The sequence below is a fragment of the Triturus cristatus genome, chromosome 11 (assembly GCF_964204655.1).
Source record: "Triturus cristatus chromosome 11, aTriCri1.1, whole genome shotgun sequence".
Taxonomy (NCBI): Eukaryota; Metazoa; Chordata; class Amphibia; order Caudata; family Salamandridae; genus Triturus; species Triturus cristatus.
Genome location: NC_140594.1, coordinates 784,888,946 through 784,912,978, shown reverse-complemented (window position 1 = coordinate 784,912,978; position 24,033 = coordinate 784,888,946).

Here is a 24,033-nt window from a genome sequence, read left to right as displayed (position 1 = left end):
GCCGCAGTCCTGAGCATTCTGCGGAACTTTAAACGATTTGCAGTAGCAATTTCAATGCTTCTGGAAATGGCATGGGCAAGCTTTGGTGCTTCATCAGGTGAGTTTGGTACAACCTGCTTCCTGTCTTTAATTTTCTGTGCAATTCCATTTTCTCCTCTGCATCAGTGGAGTGAATACTGGCTTCTCCATTCACTGTTAGTAATCCTTTGTTGGAGTCGGAGTGTGAGCTCTTAATATAGATACTTTAGCTCTTTTGCCTTTCCCATCACTGTCCTTTGAGATAGAAATATTAGTTTATACGAGGTATATATATTAGCTTGTCTGGTGGGTCTACAGCTTTACAGAGACTGCAACCACTGGAAAAACCCGTCCCCATATGTCACCTTTCCCTCAGCGCAGCCTTGCTCCGGACAAGCCAGAGAACGAAGGCCCAGCCATAGGGTCCAGTTACACAGGTTCAAGATTGGACTAAAAGGTACCGAGCTCAATCTTCCAAGTCAACAATCGCTTTTTTGGGTATGAAGTGGTTTCAGCTCCCGTTGTGCCCAAATTCACCGGAAAAAGCACCAAAGCTTGCCCCTGCAACTTCCAGAAGCATTGAAATTGCAACTGCAATTCGCTTTCAAGTTCTACAAAATGCGCAAGAGTGAGACGCTAATCCTCAATACAATGGAACGAGTAGAGTCCTGTATTTAATTTTGTGTGCCATTCCATGTTGTCCTCAGCGTCGGTAGAGTGAGTTTTGTCTCCTCCATTCATGGATGGTAATCCTTTGTTGGAGCCGGACTGTGAGCTTGTAAGATAGATATATTGGCTCGTTTGCCACTCCTATCGCTGTCCCTTGAGGTAGATATATTTGCTTATATGAGGTAGATGTATTAGCTTGTCTGGTGGACCCTGCAGCTAGGCAGCGACTGTACCGAATGGTGAAACCCTTCCTCTTATGTCCCCTTTCTTGTAAGCACAGCCTTGCTCCAGACAAGCCAGAGAATGATGGAGCTGCAATAGGCTCCAGTTACTCACGGTACAGATTGGACTAAATGTAACTGGGCTCAAATATCCAAGTGAGCAATCGGCTGTTTAGGGCATGAAGTGGTTTCAGCACCAGTCGTTCCGTGGTCTTAAGGATCAGCATCGCAGTTCTGAGCATTCTGTGGAACTTTAAAGGAATTTGCAGTAGCATTTTCTATGCTTCTGGAAATGGCATGGGCAAGCTTTGGTGCTTCATCAGGTGAGTTTGGCACAACCTGCTTCCTGTCTTTAATTTTCTGTGCAATTCCATTTTCTCCTCTGCATCGGTGGAGTGAATACTGGCTTCTCAATTCAATGTTGGTAATCCTTTGTTGGAGTCGGAGTGTGAGCTCTTAAGATAGATACTTTAGCTCTTTTGCCTTTCCCATCACTGTCCATTGAGATAGAAATATTAGTTTATACGAGGTATATATATTAGCTTGTCTGGTGGGTCTACAGCTGTACAGAGACTGCAACCACTGGAAAAACCCGTCCCCATATGTCACCTTTCCCTCAGCGCAGCCTTGCTCCGGACAAGCCAGAGAACGAAGGCCCAGCCATAGGGTCCAGTTACACAGGTTCAAGATTGGACTAAAAGGTACGGAGCTCAATCTTCCAAGTCAACAATCACTTTTTTGGGTATAAAGTGGTTTCAGCTCCGGTTGTGCCCAAATTCACCAGAAAAAGCACCAAAGCTTGCTCTTGCACCTTCCAGAAGCATTGAAATTGCAACTGCAATTCGCTTTCAAGTTCTACAAAATGCGCAAGAGTGAGACGCTAATCCTCAATACAATGGAACGAGTAGAGTCCTGTATTTAATTTTGTGTGCCATTCCATGTTGTCCTCAGCGTCGGTATAGTGAGTTTTGTCTCCTCCATTCATGGATGGTAATCCTTTGTTGGAGCTGGACTGTGAGCTTGTAAGATCGATATATTGGCTCGTTTGCCACTCCTATCGCTGCCCCTTGAGGTAGCTATATTTGCTTATATGAGGTATATCGATTAGCTTGTCTGGTGAACCCTGCAGCTAAGCAGCGATTGTAACAAATAATAAAACCCTTCCTCTTATGTCCCCTTTCTTGTAAACACAGCCTTGCTCCAGACAAGCCAGAGAATGAAGCAGCAGTAATAGGCTCCAGTTACTCACGGTCCAGATTGGACTAAATGTAACTGGGCTCAAATATCCAAGTGAGCAATCGGCTGTTTAGGGCATGAAGTGGTTTCAGCACCAGTCGTTCCGTGGTCTTAAGGATCAGCATCGCAGTACTGAGCATTCTGTGGAACTTTAAAGGAATTTGCAGTAGCATTTTCTATGCTTCTGGAAGTGGCATGGGCAAGCTTTGGTGCTTCATCAGGTGACTTTGGCACAACCTGCTTCCTGTCTTTAATTTTCTGTGCAATTCCATTTTCTCCTCTGCATCGGTGGAGTGAATACTGGCTTCTCCATTGAATGTTGGTAATCCTTTGTTGGAGTCGGAGTGTGAGCTCTTAAGAAAGATACTTTAGCTTTTTTGCCTTTCCCATCACTGTCCATTGAGATAGAAATATTAGTTTATACGAGGTATATATATTAGCTTGTCTGGTGGGTCTACAGCTGTACAGAGACTGCAACCACTGGAAAAACCCGTCCCCATATGTCACCTTTCCCTCAGCGCAGCCTTGCTCCGGACAAGCCAGAGAACGAAGGCCCAGCCATAGGGTCCAGTTACACAGGTTCAAGATTGGACTAAAAGGTACAGAGCTCAATCTTCCAAGTCAACAATCGCTTTTTTGGGTATGAAGTGGTTTCAGCTCCGGTTGTGCCCAAATTCACCAGAAAAAGCACCAAAGCTTGCTCTTGCACCTTCCAGAAGCATTGAAATTGCAACTGCAATTCGCTTTCAAGTTCTACAAAATGCGCAAGAGTGCGACGCTAATCCTCAGTACAATGGTACGAGTAGAGTCCTGTATTTAATTTTGTGTGCCATTCCATGTTGTCCTCAGCGTCGGTAGAGTGAGTTTTGTCTCCTCCATTCATGGATGGTAATCCTTTGTTGGAGCCGGACTGTGAGCTTGTAAGATAGATATATTGGCTCGTTTGCCACTCCTATCGCTGTCCCTTGAGGTAGATATATTTGCTTATATGAGGTAGATGTATTAGCTTGTCTGGTGGACCCTGCAGCTAAGCAGCGACTGTACCGAATGGTGAAACCCTTCCTCTTATGTCCCCTTTCTTGTAAGCACAGCCTTGCTCCAGACAAGCCAGAGAATGATGGAGCTGCAACAGGCTCCAGTAACTCACGGTCCAGATTGGACTAAATGTAACTGGGCTCAAATATCCAAGTGAGCAATCGACTGTTTAGGGCATGAAGTGGTTTCAGCACCAGTCGTTCCGTGGTCTTAAGGATCAGCATCGCAGTTCTGAGCATTCTGTGGAACTTTAAAGGAATTTGCAGTAGCATTTTCTATGCTTCTGGAAATGGCATGGGCAAGCTTTGGAGCTTCATCAGGTGAGTTTGGCACAACCTGCTTCCTGTCTTTAATTTTCTGTGCAATTCCATTTTCTCCTCTGCATCGGTGGAGTGAATACTGGCTTCTCAATTCAATGTTGGTAATCCTTTGTTGGAGTCGGAGTGTGAGCTCTTAAGATAGATACTTTAGCTATTTTGCCTTTCCCATCACTGTCCATTGAGATAGAAATATTAGTTTATACGAGGTATATATGTTAGCTTGTCTGGTGGGTCTACAGCTGTACAGAGACTGCAACCACTGGAAAAACCCGTCCCCATATGTCACCTTTCCCTCAGCGCAGCCTTGCTCCGGACAAGCCAGAGAACGAAGGCCCAGCCATAGGGTCCAGTTACACAGGTTCAAGATTGGACTAAAAGGTACGGAGCTCAATCTTCCAAGTCAACAATCGCTTTTTTGGGTATAAAGTGGTTTCAGCTCCGGTTGTGCCCAAATTCACCAGAAAAAGCACCAAAGCTTGCTCTTGCACCTTCCAGAAGCATTGAAATTGCAACTGCAATTCGCTTTCAAGTTCTACAAAATGCGCAAGAGTGAGACGCTAATCCTCAATACAATGGAACGAGTAGAGTCCTGTATTTAATTTTGTGTGCCATTCCATGTTGTCCTCAGCGTCGGTTTAGTGAGTTTTGGCTCCTCCATTCATGGATGGTAATCCTTTGTTGGAGCTGGACTGTGAGCTTGTAAGATCGATATATTGGCTTGTTTGCCACTCCTATCACTGCCCCTTGAGGTAGCTATATTTGCTTATATGAGGTATATGTATTAGCTTGTCTGGTGAACCCTGCAGCAAAGCAGCGACTGTAACAAATAAAAAACCCTTCCTCTTATGTCCCCTTTCTTGTAAGCACAGCCTTGCTCCAGACAAGCCAGAGAATGAAGCAGCAGTAATAGGCTCCAGTTACTCACGGTCCAGATTGGACTAAATGTAACTGGGCTCAAATATCCAAGTGAGCAACCGGCTGTTTAGGGCACGAAGTGGTTTCAGCACCAGTCGTTTCGTGGTCTTAAGGATCAGCATCGCAGTTCTGAGCATTCTGTGGAACTTTAAAGGAATTTGCAGTAGCATTTTCTATGCTTCTAGAAATGGCATGGGCAAGCTTTGGTGCTTCATCAGGTGCGTTTGGCACAACCTGCTTCCTGTCTTTAATTCTCTGTGCAATTCCATTTTCTCCTCTGCATCGGTGGAGCGAATACTGGCTTCTCCATTCAATGTTGGTAATCCTTTGTTGGAGTCGGAGTGTGAGCTCTTAAGATAGATACTTTAGCTTTTTTGCCTTTCCCATCACTGTCCATTGAGATAGAAATATTAGTTTATACGAGGTATATATATTAGCTTGTCTGGTGGGTCTACAGCTGTACAGAGACTGCAACCACTGGAAAAACCCGTCCCCATATGTCACCTTTCCCTCAGCGCAGCCTTGCTCCGGACAAGCCAGAGAACGAAGGCCCAGCCATAGGGTCCAGTTACACAGGTTCAAGATTGGACTAAAAGGTACGTAGCTCAATCTTCCAAGTCAACAATCGCTTTTTTGGGTATGAAGTGGTTTCAGCTCCGGTTGTGCCCAAATTCACCAGAAAAAGCACCAAAGCTTGCTCTTGCACCTTCCAGAAGCATTGAAATTGCAACTGCAATTTGCTTTCAAGTTCTACAAAATGCGCAAGAGTGCGACGCTAATCCTCAGTACAATGGTACGAGTAGAGTCCTGTATTTAATTTTGTGTGCCATTCCATGTTGTCCTCAGCGTCGGTAGAGTGAGTTTTGTCTCCTCCATTCATGGATGGTAATCCTTTGTTGGAGCCGGACTGTGAGCTTGTAAGATAGATATATTGGCTCGTTTGCCACTCCTATCGCTGTCCCTTGAGGTAGATATATTTGCTTATATGAGGTAGATGTATTAGCTTGTCTGGTGGACCCTGCAGCTAGGCAGCGACTGTACCGAATGGTGAAACCCTTCCTCTTATGTCCCCTTTCTTGTAAGCACAGCCTTGCTCCAGACAAGCCAGAGAATGATGGAGCTGCAATAGGCTCCAGTTACTCACGGTCCAGATTGGACTAAATGTAACTGGGCTCAAATATCCAAGTGAGCAATCGGCTGTTTAGGGCATGAAGTGGTTAAAGCACCAGTCGTTCTGTGGTCTTAAGAATCAGCGCCGCAGTCCTGAGCATTCTGCGGAACTTTAAACGATTTGCAGTAGCAATTTCAATGCTTCTGGAAATGGCATGGGCAAGCTTTGGTGCTTCATCAGGTGAGTTTGGTACAACCTGCTTCCTGTCTTTAATTTTCTGTGCAATTCCATTTTCTCCTCTGCATCAGTGGAGTGAATACTGGCTTCTCCATTCACTGTTAGTAATCCTTTGTTGGAGTCGGAGTGTGAGCTCTTAATATAGATACTTTAGCTCTTTTGCCTTTCCCATCACTGTCCATTGAGATAGAAATATTAGTTTATACGAGGTATATATATTAGCTTGTCTGGTGGGTCTACAGCTTTACAGAGACTGCAACCACTGGAAAAACCCGTCCCCATATGTCACCTTTCCCTCAGCGCAGCCTTGCTCCGGACAAGCCAGAGAACGAAGGCCCAGCCATAGGGTCCAGTTACACAGGTTCAAGATTGGACTAAAAGGTACCGAGCTCAATCTTCCAAGTCAACAATCGCTTTTTTGGGTATGAAGTGGTTTCAGCTCCCGTTGTGCCCAAATTCACCGGAAAAAGCACCAAAGCTTGCCCCTGCAACTTCCAGAAGCATTGAAATTGCAACTGCAATTCGCTTTCAAGTTCTACAAAATGCGCAAGAGTGAGACGCTAATCCTCAATACAATGGAACGAGTAGAGTCCTGTATTTAATTTTGTGTGCCATTCCATGTTGTCCTCAGCGTCGGTAGAGTGAGTTTTGTCTCCTCCATTCATGGATGGTAATCCTTTGTTGGAGCCGGACTGTGAGCTTGTAAGATAGATATATTGGCTCGTTTGCCACTCCTATCGCTGTCCCTTGAGGTAGATATATTTGCTTATATGAGGTAGATGTATTAGCTTGTCTGGTGGACCCTGCAGCTAGGCAGCGACTGTACCGAATGGTGAAACCCTTCCTCTTATGTCCCCTTTCTTGTAAGCACAGCCTTGCTCCAGACAAGCCAGAGAATGATGGAGCTGCAATAGGCTCCAGTTACTCACGGTACAGATTGGACTAAATGTAACTGGGCTCAAATATCCAAGTGAGCAATCGGCTGTTTAGGGCATGAAGTGGTTTCAGCACCAGTCGTTCCGTGGTCTTAAGGATCAGCATCGCAGTTCTGAGCATTCTGTGGAACTTTAAAGGAATTTGCAGTAGCATTTTCTATGCTTCTGGAAATGGCATGGGCAAGCTTTGGTGCTTCATCAGGTGAGTTTGGCACAACCTGCTTCCTGTCTTTAATTTTCTGTGCAATTCCATTTTCTCCTCTGCATCGGTGGAGTGAATACTGGCTTCTCAATTCAATGTTGGTAATCCTTTGTTGGAGTCGGAGTGTGAGCTCTTAAGATAGATACTTTAGCTCTTTTGCCTTTCCCATCACTGTCCATTGAGATAGAAATATTAGTTTATACGAGGTATATATATTAGCTTGTCTGGTGGGTCTACAGCTGTACAGAGACTGCAACCACTGGAAAAACCCGTCCCCATATGTCACCTTTCCCTCAGCGCAGCCTTGCTCCGGACAAGCCAGAGAACGAAGGCCCAGCCATAGGGTCCAGTTACACAGGTTCAAGATTGGACTAAAAGGTACGGAGCTCAATCTTCCAAGTCAACAATCGCTTTTTTGGGTATAAAGTGGTTTCAGCTCCGGTTGTGCCCAAATTCACCAGAAAAAGCACCAAAGCTTGCTCTTGCACCTTCCAGAAGCATTGAAATTGCAACTGCAATTCGCTTTCAAGTTCTACAAAATGCGCAAGAGTGAGACGCTAATCCTCAATACAATGGAACGAGTAGAGTCCTGTATTTAATTTTGTGTGCCATTCCATGTTGTCCTCAGCGTCGGTATAGTGAGTTTTGTCTCCTCCATTCATGGATGGTAATCCTTTGTTGGAGCTGGACTGTGAGCTTGTAAGATCGATATATTGGCTCGTTTGCCACTCCTATCGCTGCCCCTTGAGGTAGCTATATTTGCTTATATGAGGTATATCGATTAGCTTGTCTGGTGAACCCTGCAGCTAAGCAGCGATTGTAACAAATAATAAAACCCTTCCTCTTATGTCCCCTTTCTTGTAAACACAGCCTTGCTCCAGACAAGCCAGAGAATGAAGCAGCAGTAATAGGCTCCAGTTACTCACGGTCCAGATTGGACTAAATGTAACTGGGCTCAAATATCCAAGTGAGCAATCGGCTGTTTAGGGCATGAAGTGGTTTCAGCACCAGTCGTTCCGTGGTCTTAAGGATCAGCATCGCAGTACTGAGCATTCTGTGGAACTTTAAAGGAATTTGCAGTAGCATTTTCTATGCTTCTGGAAGTGGCATGGGCAAGCTTTGGTGCTTCATCAGGTGACTTTGGCACAACCTGCTTCCTGTCTTTAATTTTCTGTGCAATTCCATTTTCTCCTCTGCATCGGTGGAGTGAATACTGGCTTCTCCATTGAATGTTGGTAATCCTTTGTTGGAGTCGGAGTGTGAGCTCTTAAGAAAGATACTTTAGCTTTTTTGCCTTTCCCATCACTGTCCATTGAGATAGAAATATTAGTTTATACGAGGTATATATATTAGCTTGTCTGGTGGGTCTACAGCTGTACAGAGACTGCAACCACTGGAAAAACCCGTCCCCATATGTCACCTTTCCCTCAGCGCAGCCTTGCTCCGGACATGCCAGAGAACGAAGGCCCAGCCATAGGGTCCAGTTACACAGGTTCAAGATTGGACTAAAAGGTACAGAGCTCAATCTTCCAAGTCAACAATCGCTTTTTTGGGTATGAAGTGGTTTCAGCTCCGGTTGTGCCCAAATTCACCAGAAAAAGCACCAAAGCTTGCTCTTGCACCTTCCAGAAGCATTGAAATTGCAACTGCAATTCGCTTTCAAGTTCTACAAAATGCGCAAGAGTGCGACGCTAATCCTCAGTACAATGGTACGAGTAGAGTCCTGTATTTAATTTTGTGTGCCATTCCATGTTGTCCTCAGCGTCGGTAGAGTGAGTTTTGTCTCCTCCATTCATGGATGGTAATCCTTTGTTGGAGCCGGACTGTGAGCTTGTAAGATAGATATATTGGCTCGTTTGCCACTCCTATCGCTGTCCCTTGAGGTAGATATATTTGCTTATATGAGGTAGATGTATTAGCTTGTCTGGTGGACCCTGCAGCTAAGCAGCGACTGTACCGAATGGTGAAACCCTTCCTCTTATGTCCCCTTTCTTGTAAGCACAGCCTTGCTCCAGACAAGCCAGAGAATGATGGAGCTGCAACAGGCTCCAGTAACTCACGGTCCAGATTGGACTAAATGTAACTGGGCTCAAATATCCAAGTGAGCAATCGACTGTTTAGGGCATGAAGTGGTTTCAGCACCAGTCGTTCCGTGGTCTTAAGGATCAGCATCGCAGTTCTGAGCATTCTGTGGAACTTTAAAGGAATTTGCAGTAGCATTTTCTATGCTTCTGGAAATGGCATGGGCAAGCTTTGGAGCTTCATCAGGTGAGTTTGGCACAACCTGCTTCCTGTCTTTAATTTTCTGTGCAATTCCATTTTCTCCTCTGCATCGGTGGAGTGAATACTGGCTTCTCAATTCAATGTTGGTAATCCTTTGTTGGAGTCGGAGTGTGAGCTCTTAAGATAGATACTTTAGCTATTTTGCCTTTCCCATCACTGTCCATTGAGATAGAAATATTAGTTTATACGAGGTATATATGTTAGCTTGTCTGGTGGGTCTACAGCTGTACAGAGACTGCAACCACTGGAAAAACCCGTCCCCATATGTCACCTTTCCCTCAGCGCAGCCTTGCTCCGGACAAGCCAGAGAACGAAGGCCCAGCCATAGGGTCCAGTTACACAGGTTCAAGATTGGACTAAAAGGTACGGAGCTCAATCTTCCAAGTCAACAATCGCTTTTTTGGGTATAAAGTGGTTTCAGCTCCGGTTGTGCCCAAATTCACCAGAAAAAGCACCAAAGCTTGCTCTTGCACCTTCCAGAAGCATTGAAATTGCAACTGCAATTCGCTTTCAAGTTCTACAAAATGCGCAAGAGTGAGACGCTAATCCTCAATACAATGGAACGAGTAGAGTCCTGTATTTAATTTTGTGTGCCATTCCATGTTGTCCTCAGCGTCGGTTTAGTGAGTTTTGGCTCCTCCATTCATGGATGGTAATCCTTTGTTGGAGCTGGACTGTGAGCTTGTAAGATCGATATATTGGCTTGTTTGCCACTCCTATCACTGCCCCTTGAGGTAGCTATATTTGCTTATATGAGGTATATGTATTAGCTTGTCTGGTGAACCCTGCAGCTAAGCAGCGACTGTAACAAATAAAAAACCCTTCCTCTTATGTCCCCTTTCTTGTAAGCACAGCCTTGCTCCAGACAAGCCAGAGAATGAAGCAGCAGTAATAGGCTCCAGTTACTCACGGTCCAGATTGGACTAAATGTAACTGGGCTCAAATATCCAAGTGAGCAACCGGCTGTTTAGGGCACGAAGTGGTTTCAGCACCAGTCGTTTCGTGGTCTTAAGGATCAGCATCGCAGTTCTGAGCATTCTGTGGAACTTTAAAGGAATTTGCAGTAGCATTTTCTATGCTTCTAGAAATGGCATGGGCAAGCTTTGGTGCTTCATCAGGTGCGTTTGGCACAACCTGCTTCCTGTCTTTAATTCTCTGTGCAATTCCATTTTCTCCTCTGCATCGGTGGAGTGAATACTGGCTTCTCCATTCAATGTTGGTAATCCTTTGTTGGAGTCGGAGTGTGAGCTCTTAAGATAGATACTTTAGCTTTTTTGCCTTTCCCATCACTGTCCATTGAGATAGAAATATTAGTTTATACGAGGTATATATATTAGCTTGTCTGGTGGGTCTACAGCTGTACAGAGACTGCAACCACTGGAAAAACCCGTCCCCATATGTCACCTTTCCCTCAGCGCAGCCTTGCTCCGGACAAGCCAGAGAACGAAGGCCCAGCCATAGGGTCCAGTTACACAGGTTCAAGATTGGACTAAAAGGTACGTAGCTCAATCTTCCAAGTCAACAATCGCTTTTTTGGGTATGAAGTGGTTTCAGCTCCGGTTGTGCCCAAATTCACCAGAAAAAGCACCAAAGCTTGCTCTTGCACCTTCCAGAAGCATTGAAATTGCAACTGCAATTTGCTTTCAAGTTCTACAAAATGCGCAAGAGTGCGACGCTAATCCTCAGTACAATGGTACGAGTAGAGTCCTGTATTTAATTTTGTGTGCCATTCCATGTTGTCCTCAGCGTCGGTAGAGTGAGTTTTGTCTCCTCCATTCATGGATGGTAATCCTTTGTTGGAGCCGGACTGTGAGCTTGTAAGATAGATATATTGGCTCGTTTGCCACTCCTATCGCTGTCCCTTGAGGTAGATATATTTGCTTATATGAGGTAGATGTATTAGCTTGTCTGGTGGACCCTGCAGCTAGGCAGCGACTGTACCGAATGGTGAAACCCTTCCTCTTATGTCCCCTTTCTTGTAAGCACAGCCTTGCTCCAGACAAGCCAGAGAATGATGGAGCTGCAATAGGCTCCAGTTACTCACAGTCCAGATTGGACTAAATGTAACTGGGCTCAAATATCCAAGTGAGCAATCGGCTGTTTAGGGCATGAAGTGGTTTCAGCACCAGTCGTTCCGTGGTCTTAAGGATCAGCATCGCAGTTCTGAGCATTCTGTGGAACTTTAAAGGAATTTGCAGTAGCATTTTCTATGCTTCTGGAAATGGCATGGGCAAGCTTTGGTGCTTCATCAGGTGAGTTTGGCACAACCTGCTTCCTGTCTTTAATTTTCTGTGCAATTCCATTTTCTCCTCTGCATCGGTGGAGTGAATACTGGCTTCTCTATTCAATGTTGGTAATCCTTTGTTGGAGTCGGAGTGTGAGCTCTTAAGATAGATACTTTAGCTTTTTTGCCTTTCCCATCACTGTCCATTGAGATAGAAATATTAGTTTATACGAGGTATATATATTAGCTTGTCTGGTGGGTCTACAGCTTTACAGAGACTGCAACCACTGGAAAAACCCGTCCCCATATGTCACCTTTCCCTCAGCGCAGCCTTGCTCCGGACAAGCCAGAGAACGAAGGCCCAGCCATAGGGTCCAGTTACACAGGTTCAAGATTGGACTAAAAGGTACCGAGCTCAATCTTCCAAGTCAACAATCGCTTTTTTAGGTATGAAGTGGTTTCAGCTCCGGTTGTGCCCAAATTCACCGGAAAAAGCACCAAAGCTTGCCCCTACAACTTCCAGAAGCATTGAAATTGCAACTGCAATTCGCTTTCAAGTTCTACAAAATGCGCAAGACTGAGATGCTAATCCTCAATACAATGGAACGAGTAGAGTCCTGTATTTAATTTTGTGTGCCATTCCATGTTGTCCTCAGCGTCGGTTTAGTGAGTTTTGGCTCCTCCATTCATGGATGGTAATCCTTTGTTGGAGCTGGACTGTGAGCTTGTAAGATCGATATATTGGCTTGTTTGCCACTCCTATCACTGCCCCTTGAGGTAGCTATATTTGCTAATATGAGGTATATGTATTAGCTTGTCTGGTGAACCCTGCAGCTAAGCAGCGACTGTAACAAATAAAAAACCCTTCCTCTTATGTCCCCTTTCTTGTAAGCACAGCCTTGCTCCAGACAAGCCAGAGAATGAAGCAGCAGTAATAGGCTCCAGTTACTCACGGTCCAGATTGGACTAAATGTAACTGGGCTCAAATATCCAAGTGAGCAACCGGCTGTTTAGGGCACGAAGTGGTTTCAGCACCAGTCGTTTCGTGGTCTTAAGGATCAGCATCGCAGTTCTGAGCATTCTGTGGAACTTTAAAGGAATTTGCAGTAGCATTTTCTATGCTTCTAGAAATGGCATGGGCAAGCTTTGGTGCTTCATCAGGTGCGTTTGGCACAACCTGCTTCCTGTCTTTAATTCTCTGTGCAATTCCATTTTCTCCTCTGCATCGGTGGAGTGAATACTGGCTTCTCCATTCAATGTTGGTAATCCTTTGTTGGAGTCGGAGTGTGAGCTCTTAAGATAGATACTTTAGCTTTTTTGCCTTTCCCATCACTGTCCATTGAGATAGAAATATTAGTTTATACGAGGTATATATATTAGCTTGTCTGGTGGGTCTACAGCTGTACAGAGACTGCAACCACTGGAAAAACCCGTCCCCATATGTCACCTTTCCCTCAGCGCAGCCTTGCTCCGGACAAGCCAGAGAACGAAGGCCCAGCCATAGGGTCCAGTTACACAGGTTCAAGATTGGACTAAAAGGTACGTAGCTCAATCTTCCAAGTCAACAATCGCTTTTTTGGGTATGAAGTGGTTTCAGCTCCGGTTGTGCCCAAATTCACCAGAAAAAGCACCAAAGCTTGCTCTTGCACCTTCCAGAAGCATTGAAATTGCAACTGCAATTTGCTTTCAAGTTCTACAAAATGCGCAAGAGTGCGACGCTAATCCTCAGTACAATGGTACGAGTAGAGTCCTGTATTTAATTTTGTGTGCCATTCCATGTTGTCCTCAGCGTCGGTAGAGTGAGTTTTGTCTCCTCCATTCATGGATGGTAATCCTTTGTTGGAGCCGGACTGTGAGCTTGTAAGATAGATATATTGGCTCGTTTGCCACTCCTATCGCTGTCCCTTGAGGTAGATATATTTGCTTATATGAGGTAGATGTATTAGCTTGTCTGGTGGACCCTGCAGCTAGGCAGCGACTGTACCGAATGGTGAAACCCTTCCTCTTATGTCCCCTTTCTTGTAAGCACAGCCTTGCTCCAGACAAGCCAGAGAATGATGGAGCTGCAATAGGCTCCAGTTACTCACAGTCCAGATTGGACTAAATGTAACTGGGCTCAAATATCCAAGTGAGCAATCGGCTGTTTAGGACATGAAGTGGTTTCAGCACCAGTCGTTCCGTGGTCTTAAGGATCAGCATCGCAGTTCTGAGCATTCTGTGGAACTTTAAACGAATTTGCAGTAGCATTTTCTATGCTTCTGGAAATGGCATGGGCAAGCTTTGGTGCTTCATCAGGTGAGTTTGGCACAACCTGCTTCCTGTCTTTAATTTTCTGTGCAATTCCATTTTCTCCTCTGCATCGGTGGAGTGAATACTGGCTTCTCTATTCAATGTTGGTAATCCTTTGTTGGAGTCGGAGTGTGAGCTCTTAAGATAGATACTTTAGCTTTTTTGCCTTTCCCATCACTGTCCATTGAGATAGAAATATTAGTTTATACGAGGTATATATATTAGCTTGTCTGGTGGGTCTACAGCTTTACAGAGACTGCAACCACTGGAAAAACCCGTCCCCATATGTCACCTTTCCCTCAGCGCAGCCTTGCTCCGGACAAGCCAGAGAACGAAGGCCCAGCCATAGGGTCCAGTTACACAGGTTCAAGATTGGACTAAAAGGTACCGAGCTCAATCTTCCAAGTCAACAATCGCTTTTTTAGGTATGAAGTGGTTTCAGCTCCGGTTGTGCCCAAATTCACCGGAAAAAGCACCAAAGCTTGCCCCTACAACTTCCAGAAGCATTGAAATTGCAACTGCAATTCACTTTCAAGTTCTACAAAATGCGCAAGACTGAGATGCTAATCCTCAATACAATGGAACGAGTAGAGTCCTGTATTTAATTTTGTGTGCCATTCCATGTTGTCCTCAGCGTCGGTATAGTGAGTTTTGTCTCCTCCATTCATGGATGGTAATCCTTTGTTGGAGCTGGACTGTGAGCTTGTAAGATCGATATATTGGCTCGTTTGCCACTCCTATCACTGCCCCTTGAGGTAGCTATATTTGCTTATATGAGGTATATGTATTAGCTTGTCTGGTGAACCCTGCAGCTAAGCAGCGACTGTAACAAATAAAAAACCCTCCCTCTTATGTCCCCTTTCTTGTAAGCACAGCCTTGCTCCAGACAAGCCAGAGAATGAAGCAGCAGTAATAGGCTCCAGTTACTCACGGTCCAGATTGGACTAAATGTAACTGGGCTCAAATATCCAAGTGAGCAACCGGCTGTTTAGGGCATGAAGTGGTTTCAGCACCAGTCGTTCCGTGGTTTTAAGGATCAGCACCGCAGTTCTGAGCATTCTGTGGAACTTTAAAGGAATTTGCAGTAGCATTTTCTATGCTTCTGGAAATGGCATGGGCAAGCTTTGGTGCTTCATCAGGTGAGTTTGGCACAACCTGCTTCCTGTCTTTAATTTTCTGTGCAATTCCATTTTCTCCTCTGCATCGGTGGAGTGAATACTGGCTTCTCCATTCAATGTTGGTAATCCTTTGTTGGAGTCGGAGTGTGAGCTCTTAAGATAGATACTTTAGCTTTTTTGCCTTTCCCATCACTGTCCATTGAGATAGAAATATTAGTTTATACGAGGTATATATATTAGCTTGTCTGGTGGGTCTACAGCTGTACAGAGACTGCAACCACTGGAAAAACCCGTCCCCATATGTCACCTTTCCCTCAGCGCAGCCTTGCTCCGGACAAGCCAGAGAACGAAGGCCCAGCCATATGGTCCAGTTACACAGGTTCAAGATTGGACTAAAAGGTACGGAGCTCAATCTTCCAAGTCAACAATCGCTTTTTTGGGTATGAAGTGGTTTCAGCTCCGGTTGTGCCCAAATTCACCAGAAAAAGCACCAAAGCTTGCTCTTGCACCTTCCAGAAGCATTGAAATTGCAACTGCAATTCGCTTTCAAGTTCTACAAAATGCGCAAGAGTGCGACGCTAATCCTCAGTACAATGGTACGAGTAGAGTCCTGTATTTAATTTTGTGTGCCATTCCATGTTGTCCTCAGCGTCGGTAGAGTGAGTTTTGTCTCCTCCATTCATGGATGGTAATCCTTTGTTGGAGCCGGACTGTGAGCTTGTAAGATAGATATATTGGCTCGTTTGCCACTCCTATCGCTGTCCCTTGAGGTAGATATATTTGCTTATATGAGGTAGATGTATTAGCTTGTCTGGTGGACCCTGCAGCTAGGCAGCGACTGTACCGAATGGTGAAACCCTTCCTCTTATGTCCCCTTTCTTGTAAGCACAGCCTTGCTCCAGACAAGCCAGAGAATGATGGAGCTGCAATAGGCTCCAGTTACTCACGGTCCAGATTGGACTAAATGTAACTGGGCTCAAATATCCAAGTGAGCAATCGGCTGTTTAGGGCATGAAGTGGTTTCAGCACCAGTCGTTCCTTGGTCTTAAGGATCAGCATCGCAGTTCTGAGCATTCTGTGGAACTTTAAAGGAATTTGCAGTAGCATTTTCTATGCTTCTGGAAATGGCATGGGCAAGCTTTGCTGCTTCATCAGGTGAGTTTGGCACAACCTGCTTCCTGTCTTTAATTTTCTGTGCAATTCCATTTTCTCCTCTGCATCGGTGGAGTGAATACTGGCTTCTCAATTCAATGTTGGTAATCCTTTGTTGGAGTCGGAGTGTGAGCTCTTAAGATAGATACTTTAGCTCTTTTGCCTTTCCCATCACTGTCCATTGAGATAGAAATATTAGTTTATACGAGGTATATATATTAGCTTGTCTGGTGGGTCTACAGCTGTACAGAGACTGCAACCACTGGAAAAACCCGTCCCCATATGTCACCTTTCCCTCAGCGCAGCCTTGCTCCGGACAAGCCAGAGAACGAAGGCCCAGCCATAGGGTCCAGTTACACAGGTTCAAGATTGGACTAAAAGGTACGGAGCTCAATCTTCCAAGTCAACAATCGCTTTTTTGGGTATAAAGTGGTTTCAGCTCCAGTTGTGCCCAAATTCACCAGAAAAAGCACCAAAGCTTGCTCTTGCACCTTCCAGAAGCATTGAAATTGCAACTGCAATTCGCTTTCAAGTTCTACAAAATGCGCAAGAGTGAGACGCTAATCCTCAATACAATGGAACGAGTAGAGTCCTGTATTTAATTTTGTGTGCCATTCCATGTTGTCCTCAGCGTCGGTATAGTGAGTTTTGTCTCCTCCATTCATGGATGGTAATCCTTTGTTGGAGCTGGACTGTGAGCCTGTAAGATCGATATATTGGCTTGTTTGCCACTCCTATCACTGCCCCTTGAGGTAGCTATATTTGCTTATATGAGGTATATGTATTAGCTTGTCTGGTGAACCCTGCAGCTAAGCAGCGACTGTAACAAATAAAAAACCCTTCCTCTTATGTCCCCTTTCTTGTAAGCACAGCCTTGCTCCAGACAAGCCAGAGACTGAAGCAGCAGTAATAGGCTCCAGTTACTCACGGTCCAGATTGGACTAAATGTAACTGGGCTCAAATATCCAAGTGAGCAACCGGCTGTTTAGGGCATGAAGAGGTTTCAGCACCAGTCGTTCCGTGGTCTTAAGGATCAGCATCGCAGTTCTGAGCATTCTGTGGAACTTTAAAGGAATTTGCAGTAGCATTTTCTATGCTTCTAGAAATGGCATGGGCAAGCTTTGGTGCTTCATCAGGTGAGTTTGGTACAACCGGCTTCCTGTCTTTAATTTTCTGTGCAATTCCATTTTCTCCTCTGCATCGGTGGAGTGAATACTGGCTTCTCCATTCACTGTTGGTAATCCTTTGTTGGAGTCGGAGTGTGAGCTCTTAAGATAGATACTTTAGCTTTTTTGCCTTTGCCATCATTGTCCATTGAGATAGAAATATTAGTTTATACGAGGTATATATATTAGCTTGTCTGGTGGGTCTACAGCTTTACAGAGACTGCAACCACTGGAAAAACCCGTCCCCATATGTCACCTTTCCCTCAGCGCAGCCTTGCTCCGGACAAGCCAGAGAACGAAGGCCCTGCCATAGGGTCCAGTTACACAGGTTCAAGATTGGACTAAAAGGTACGTAGCTCAATCTTCCAAGTCAACAATCGCTTTTTTGGGTATGAAGTGGTTTCAGCTCCGGTTGTGCCCAAATTCACCAGAAAAAGCACCAAAGCTTGCTCTTGCACCTTCCAGAAGCATTGAAATTGCAACTGCAATTTGCTTTCAAGTTCTACAAAATGCGCAAGAGTGCGACGCTAATCCTCAGTACAATGGTACGAGTAGAGTCCTGTATTTAATTTTGTGTGCCATTCCATGTTGTCCTCAGCGTCGGTAGAGTGAGTTTTGTCTCCTCCATTCATGGATGGTAATCCTTTGTTGGAGCCGGACTGTGAGCTTGTAAGATAGATATATTGGCTCGTTTGCCACTCCTATCGCTGCCCCTTGAGGTAGATATATTTGCTTATATGAGGTAGATGTATTAGCTTGTCTGGTGAACCCTGCAGCTAAGCAGCGACATTAACAAATAATAAAACCCTTCCTCTTATGTCCCCTTTCTTGTAAGCACAGCCTTGCTCCAGACAAGCCAGAGAATGAAGCAGCAGTAATAGGCTCCAGTTACTCACGGCTCAGATTGGACTAAATGTAACTGGGCTCAAATATCCAAGTGAGCAACCGGCTGTTTAGGGCATGAAGTGGTTTCAGCACCAGTCGTTCCGTGGTCTTAAGGATCAGCATCGCAGTTCTGAGCATTCTGTGGAACTTTAAAGGAATTTGCAGTAGCATTTTCTATGCTTCTGGAAATGGCATGGGCAGGCTTTGGTGCTTCATCAGGTAAGTTTGGCACAACCTGCTTCCTGTCTTTAATTTTCTGTGCAATTCCATTTTCTCCTCTGCATCGGTGGAGTGAATACTGGCTTCTCCATTGAATGTTGGTAATCCTTTGTTGGTGTCGGAGTGTGAGCTCTTAAGATAGATACTTTAGCTTTTTTGCCTTTCCCATCACTGTCCATTGAGATAGAAATATTAGTTTATACGAGGTATATATATTAGCTTGTCTGGTGGGTCTACAGCTGTACAGAGACTGCAACCACTCGAAAAACCCGTCCCCATATGTCACCTTTCCCTCAGCGCAGCCTTGCTCCGGACAAGTCAGAGAACGAAGGCCCAGCCATAGGGTCCAGTTACACAGGTTCAAGATTGGACTAAAAGGTACGGAGCTCAATCTTCCAAGTCAACAATCGCTTTTTTGGGTATGAAGTGGTTTCAGCTCCGGTTGTGCCCAAATTCACCAGAAAAAGCACCAAAGCTTGCTCTTGCACCTTCCAGAAGCATTGAAATTGCAACTGCAATTCGCTTTCAAGTTCTACAAAATGCGCAAGAGTGCGACGCTAATCCTCAGTACAATGGTACGAGTAGAGTCCTGTATTTAATTTTGTGTGCCTTTCCATGTTGTCCTCAGCGTCGGTAGAGTGAGTTTTGTCTCCTCCATTCATGGATGGTAATCCTTTGTTGGAGCCGGACTGTGAGCTTGTAAGATAGATATATTGGCTCGTTTGCCACTCCTCTCGCTGTCCCTTGAGGTAGATATATTTGTTTATATGAGGTAGATGTATTAGCTTGTCTGGTGGACCCTGCAGCTAGGCAGCGACTGTACCGAATGGTGAAACCCTTCCTCTTATGTCCCCTTTCTTGTAAGCACAGCCTTGCTCCAGACAAGCCAGAGAATGATGGAGCTGCAATAGGCTCCAGTTACTCACGGTCCAGATTGGACTAAATGTAACTGGGCTCAAATATCCAAGTGAGCAATCAGCTGTTTAGGGCATGAAGTTGTTAAAGCACCAGTCGTTCTGTGGTCTTAAGAATCAGCGACGCAGTCCTGAGCATTCTGCGGAACTTTAAAGGAATTTGCAGTAGCATTTTCTATGCTTCTGGAAATGGCATGGGCAAGCTTTGGTGCTTCATCAGGTGAGTTTGGCACAACCTGCTTCCTGTCTTTAATTTTCTGTGCAATTCCATTTTCTCCTCTGCATCGGTGGAGTGAATACTGGCTTCTCAATTCGATGTTGGTAATCCTTTGTTGGAGTCGGAGTGTGAGCTCTTAAGATAGATACTTTAGCTCTTTTGCCTTTCCCATCACTGTCCATTGAGATAGAAATATTAGTTTATACGAGGTATATATATTAGCTTGTCTGGTGGGTCTACAGCTGTACAGAGACTGCAACCACTGGAAAAACCCGTCCCCATATGTCACCTTTCCCTCAGCGCAGCCTTGCTCCGGACAAGCCAGAGAACGAAGGCCCAGCCATAGGGTCCAGTTACACAGGTTCAAGATTGGACTAAAAGGTACGGAGCTCAATCTTCCAAGTCAACAATCGCTTTTTTGGGTATAAAGTGGTTTCAGCTCCGGTTGTGCCCAAATTCACCAGAAAAAGCACCAAAGCTTGCTCTTGCACCTTCCAGAAGCATTGAAATTGCAACTGCAATTCGCTTTCAAGTTCTACAAAATGCGCAAGAGTGAGACACTAATCCTCAATACAATGGAACGAGTAGAGTCCTGTATTTAATTTTGTGTGCCATTCCATGTTGTCCTCAGCGTCGGTATAGTGAGTTTTGTCTCCTCCATTCATGGATGGTAATCCTTTGTTGGAGCTGGACTGTGAGCTTGTAAGATCGATATATTGGCTCGTTTGCCACTCCTATCACTGCCCCTTGAGGTAGCTATATTTGCTTATATGAGGTATATGTATTAGCTTGTCTGGTGAACCCTGCAGCTAAGCAGCGACTGTAACAAATAAAAACCCCTTCCTCTTATGTCCCCTTTCTTGTAAGCAGAGCCTTGCTCCAGACAAGCCAGAGACTGAAGCAGCAGTAATAGGCTCCAGTTACTCACGGTCCAGATTGGACTAAATGTAACTGGGCTCAAATATCCAAGTGAGCAACCGGCTGTTTAGGGCATGAAGTGGTTTCAGCACCAGTCGTTCCGTGGTCTTAAGGATCAGCATCGCAGTTCTGAGCATTCTGTGGAACTTTAAAGGAATTTGCAGTAGCATTTTCTATGCTTCTGGAAATGGCATGGGCAAGCTTTGGTGCTTCATCAGGTGAGTTTGGCACAACCTGCTTCCTGTCTTTAATTTTCTGTGCAATTCCATTTTCTCCTCTGCATCGGTGGAGTGAATACTGGCTTCTCCATTCAATGTTGGTAATCCTTTGTTGGAGTCGGAGTGTGAGCTCTTAAGATAGATACTTTAGCTTTTTTGCCTTTCCCACCACTGTCCATTGAGATAGAAATATTAGTTTATACGAGGTATATATATTAGCTTGTCTGGTGGGTCTACAGCTGTACAGAGACTGCATCTACTGGAAAAACCCATCCCCATATGTCACCTTTCCCTCAGCGCAGCCTTGCTCCGGACAAGCCAGAGAACGAAGGCCCAGCCATAGGGTCCAGTTACACAGGTTCAAGATTGGACTAAAAGGTACCGAGCTCAATCTTCCAAGTCAACAATCGCTTTTTTGGGTCTGAAGTGGTTTCAGCTCCGGTTGTGCCCAAATTCACCAGAAAAAGCACCAAAGCTTGCTCTTGCACCTTCCAGAAGCATTGAAATTGCAACTGCAATTCGCTTTCAAGTTCTACAAAATGCGCAAGAGTGCGACGCTAATCCTCAGTACAATGGTACGAGTAGAGAGTCCTGTATTTAATTTTGTGTGCCATTCCATGTTGTCCTCAGCGTCGGTAGAGTGAGTTTTGTCTCCTCCATTCATGGATGGTAATCCTTTGTTGGAGCCGGATTGTGAGCTTGTAAGATAGATATATTGGCTCGTTTGCCACTCCTATCGCTGTCCCTTGAGGTAGATATATTTGCTTATATGAGGTAGATGTATTAGCTTGTCTGGTGGACCCTGCAGCTAGGCAGCGACTGTACCGAATGGTGAAACCCTTCCTCTTATGTCCCCTTTCTTGTAAGCACAGCCTTGCTCCAGACAAGCCAGAGAATGATGGAGCTGCAATAGGCTCCAGTTACTCACGGTCCAGATTAGACTAAATGTAACTGGGCTCAAATATCCAAGTGAGCAATCGGCTGTTTAGGGCATGAAGTGGTTAAAGCACCAGTCGTTCCGTGGTCTTAAGAATCAGCGCCGCAGTCCTGAGCATTCTGCGGAACTTTAAACGATTTGCAGTAGCAATTTCAATGCTTCTGGAAATGGCATGGGCAAGCTTTGGTGCTTCATCAGGTGAGTTTGGCACAACCTGCTTCCTGTCTTTAATTTTCTGTGCAATTCCATTTTCTCCTCTGCATCGGTGGAGTGAATACTGGCTTCTCCATTCAATGTTGGTAATCCTTTGTTGGAGTCGGAGTGTGAGCTCTTAAGATAGATACTTTAGCTCTTTTGCCTTTCCCATCACTGTCCATTGAGATAGAAATATTAGTTTATACGAGGTATATATATTAGCTTGTCTGGTGGGTCTACAGCTTTACAGAGACTGCAACCACTGGAAAAACCCATCCCCATATGTCACCTTTCCCTCAGCGCAGCCTTGCTCCGGACAAGCCAGAGAACGAAGGCCTAGCCATAGGGTCCAGTTACACAGGTTCAAGATTGGACTAAAAGGTACCGAGCTCAATCTTCCAAGTCAACAATCGCTTTTTTGGGTATGAAGTGGTTTCAGCTCCGGTTGTGCCCAAATTCACCGGCAAAAGCACCAAAGCTTGCCCCTGCAACTTCCAGAAGCATTGAAATTGCAACTGCAATTCGCTTTCAAGTTCTACAAAATGCGCAAGAGTGAGACGCTAATCCTCAATACAATGGAACGAGAAGAGTCCTGTATTTAATTTTGTGTGCCATTCCATGTTGTCTTCAGCGTCGGTATAGTGAGTTTTGTCTCCTCCATTCATGGATGGTAATCCTTTGTTGGAGCTGGACTGTGAGCTTGTAAGATCGATATATTGGCTCGTTTGCCACTCCTATCGCTGCCCCTTGAGGTAGCTATATTTGCTTATATGAGGTATATGTATTAGCTTGTCTGGTGAACCCTGCAGCTAAGCAGCGACTGTAACAAATAATAAAACCCTTCCACTTATGTCCCCTTTCTTGTAAGCACAGCCTTGCTCCAGAAAAGCCAGAGAATGAAGCAGCAGTAATAGGCTCCAGTTACTCACGGTCCAGATTGGACTAAATGTAACTGGGCTCAAATATCCAAGTGAGCAATCGGCTGTTTAGGGCATGAAGTGGTTTCAGCACCAGTCGTTCCGTGGTCTTAAGGATCAGCATCGCAGTTCTGAGCATTCTGTGGAACTTTAAAGGAATTTGCAGTAGCATTTTCTATGCTTCTGGAAAGGGCATGGGCAAGCTTTGGTGCTTCATCAGGTGAGTTTGGCACAACCTGCTTCCTGTCTTTAATTTTCTGTGCAATTCCATTTTCTCCTCTGCATCGGTGGAGTGAATACTGGCTTCTCCATTGAATGTTGGTAATCCTTTGTTGGAGTCGGAGTGTGAGCTCTTAAGATAGATACTTTAGCTCTTTTGCCTTTCCCATCACTGTCCATTGAGATAGAAATACTAGTTTATACGAGGTATATATATTAGCTTGTTTGGTGGGTCTACAGCTTTACAGAGACTGCAACCACTGGAAAAACCCATCCCCATATGTCACCTTTCCCTCAGCGCAGCCTTGCTCCGGACAAGCCAGAGAACGAAGGCCCAGCCATAGGGTCCAGTTACACAGGTTCAAGATTGGACTAAAAGGTACCGAGCTCAATCTTCCAAGTCAACAATCGCTTTTTTAGGTATGAAGTGGTTTCAGCTCCGGTTGTGCCCAAATTCACCGGAAAAAGCACCAAAGCTTGCCCCTACAACTTCCAGAAGCATTGAAATTGCAACTGCAATTCGCTTTCAAGTTCTACAAAATGCGCAAGAGTGAGATGCTAATCCTCAATACAATGGAACGAGTAGAGTCCTGTATTTATTTTGTGTGCCATTCCATGTTGTCCTCAGCGTCGGTATAGTGAGTTTTGTCTCCTCCATTCATGGATGGTAATCCTTTGTTGGAGCTGGACTGTGAGCTTGTAAGATCGATATATTGGCTCGTTTGCCACTCCTATCGCTGCCCCTTGAGGTAGCTATATTTGCTTATATGAGGTATATGTATTAGCTTGTCTGGTGAACCCTGCAGCTAAGCAGCGACTGTAACAAATAATAAAACCCTTCCTCTTATGTCCCCTTTCTTGTAAGCACAGCCTTGCTCCAGACAAGCCAGAGAATGAAGCAGCAGTAATAGGCTCCAGTTACTCACGGTCCAGATTGGACTAAATGTAACTGGGCTCAAATATCCAAGTGAGCAATCGGCTGTTTAGGGCATGAAGTGGTTTCAGCACCAGTCGTTCCGTGGTCTTAAGGATCAGCATCGCAGTACTGAGCATTCTGTGGAACTTTAAAGGAATTTGCAGTAGCATTTTCTATGCTTCTGGAAGTGGCATGGGCAAGCTTTGGTGCTTCATCAGGTGACTTTGGCACAACCTGCTTCCTGTCTTTAATTTTCTGTGCAATTCCATGTTCTCCTCTGCATCGGTGGAGTGAATACTGGCTTCTCCATTAAATGTTGGTAATCCTTTGTTGGAGTCGGAGTGTGA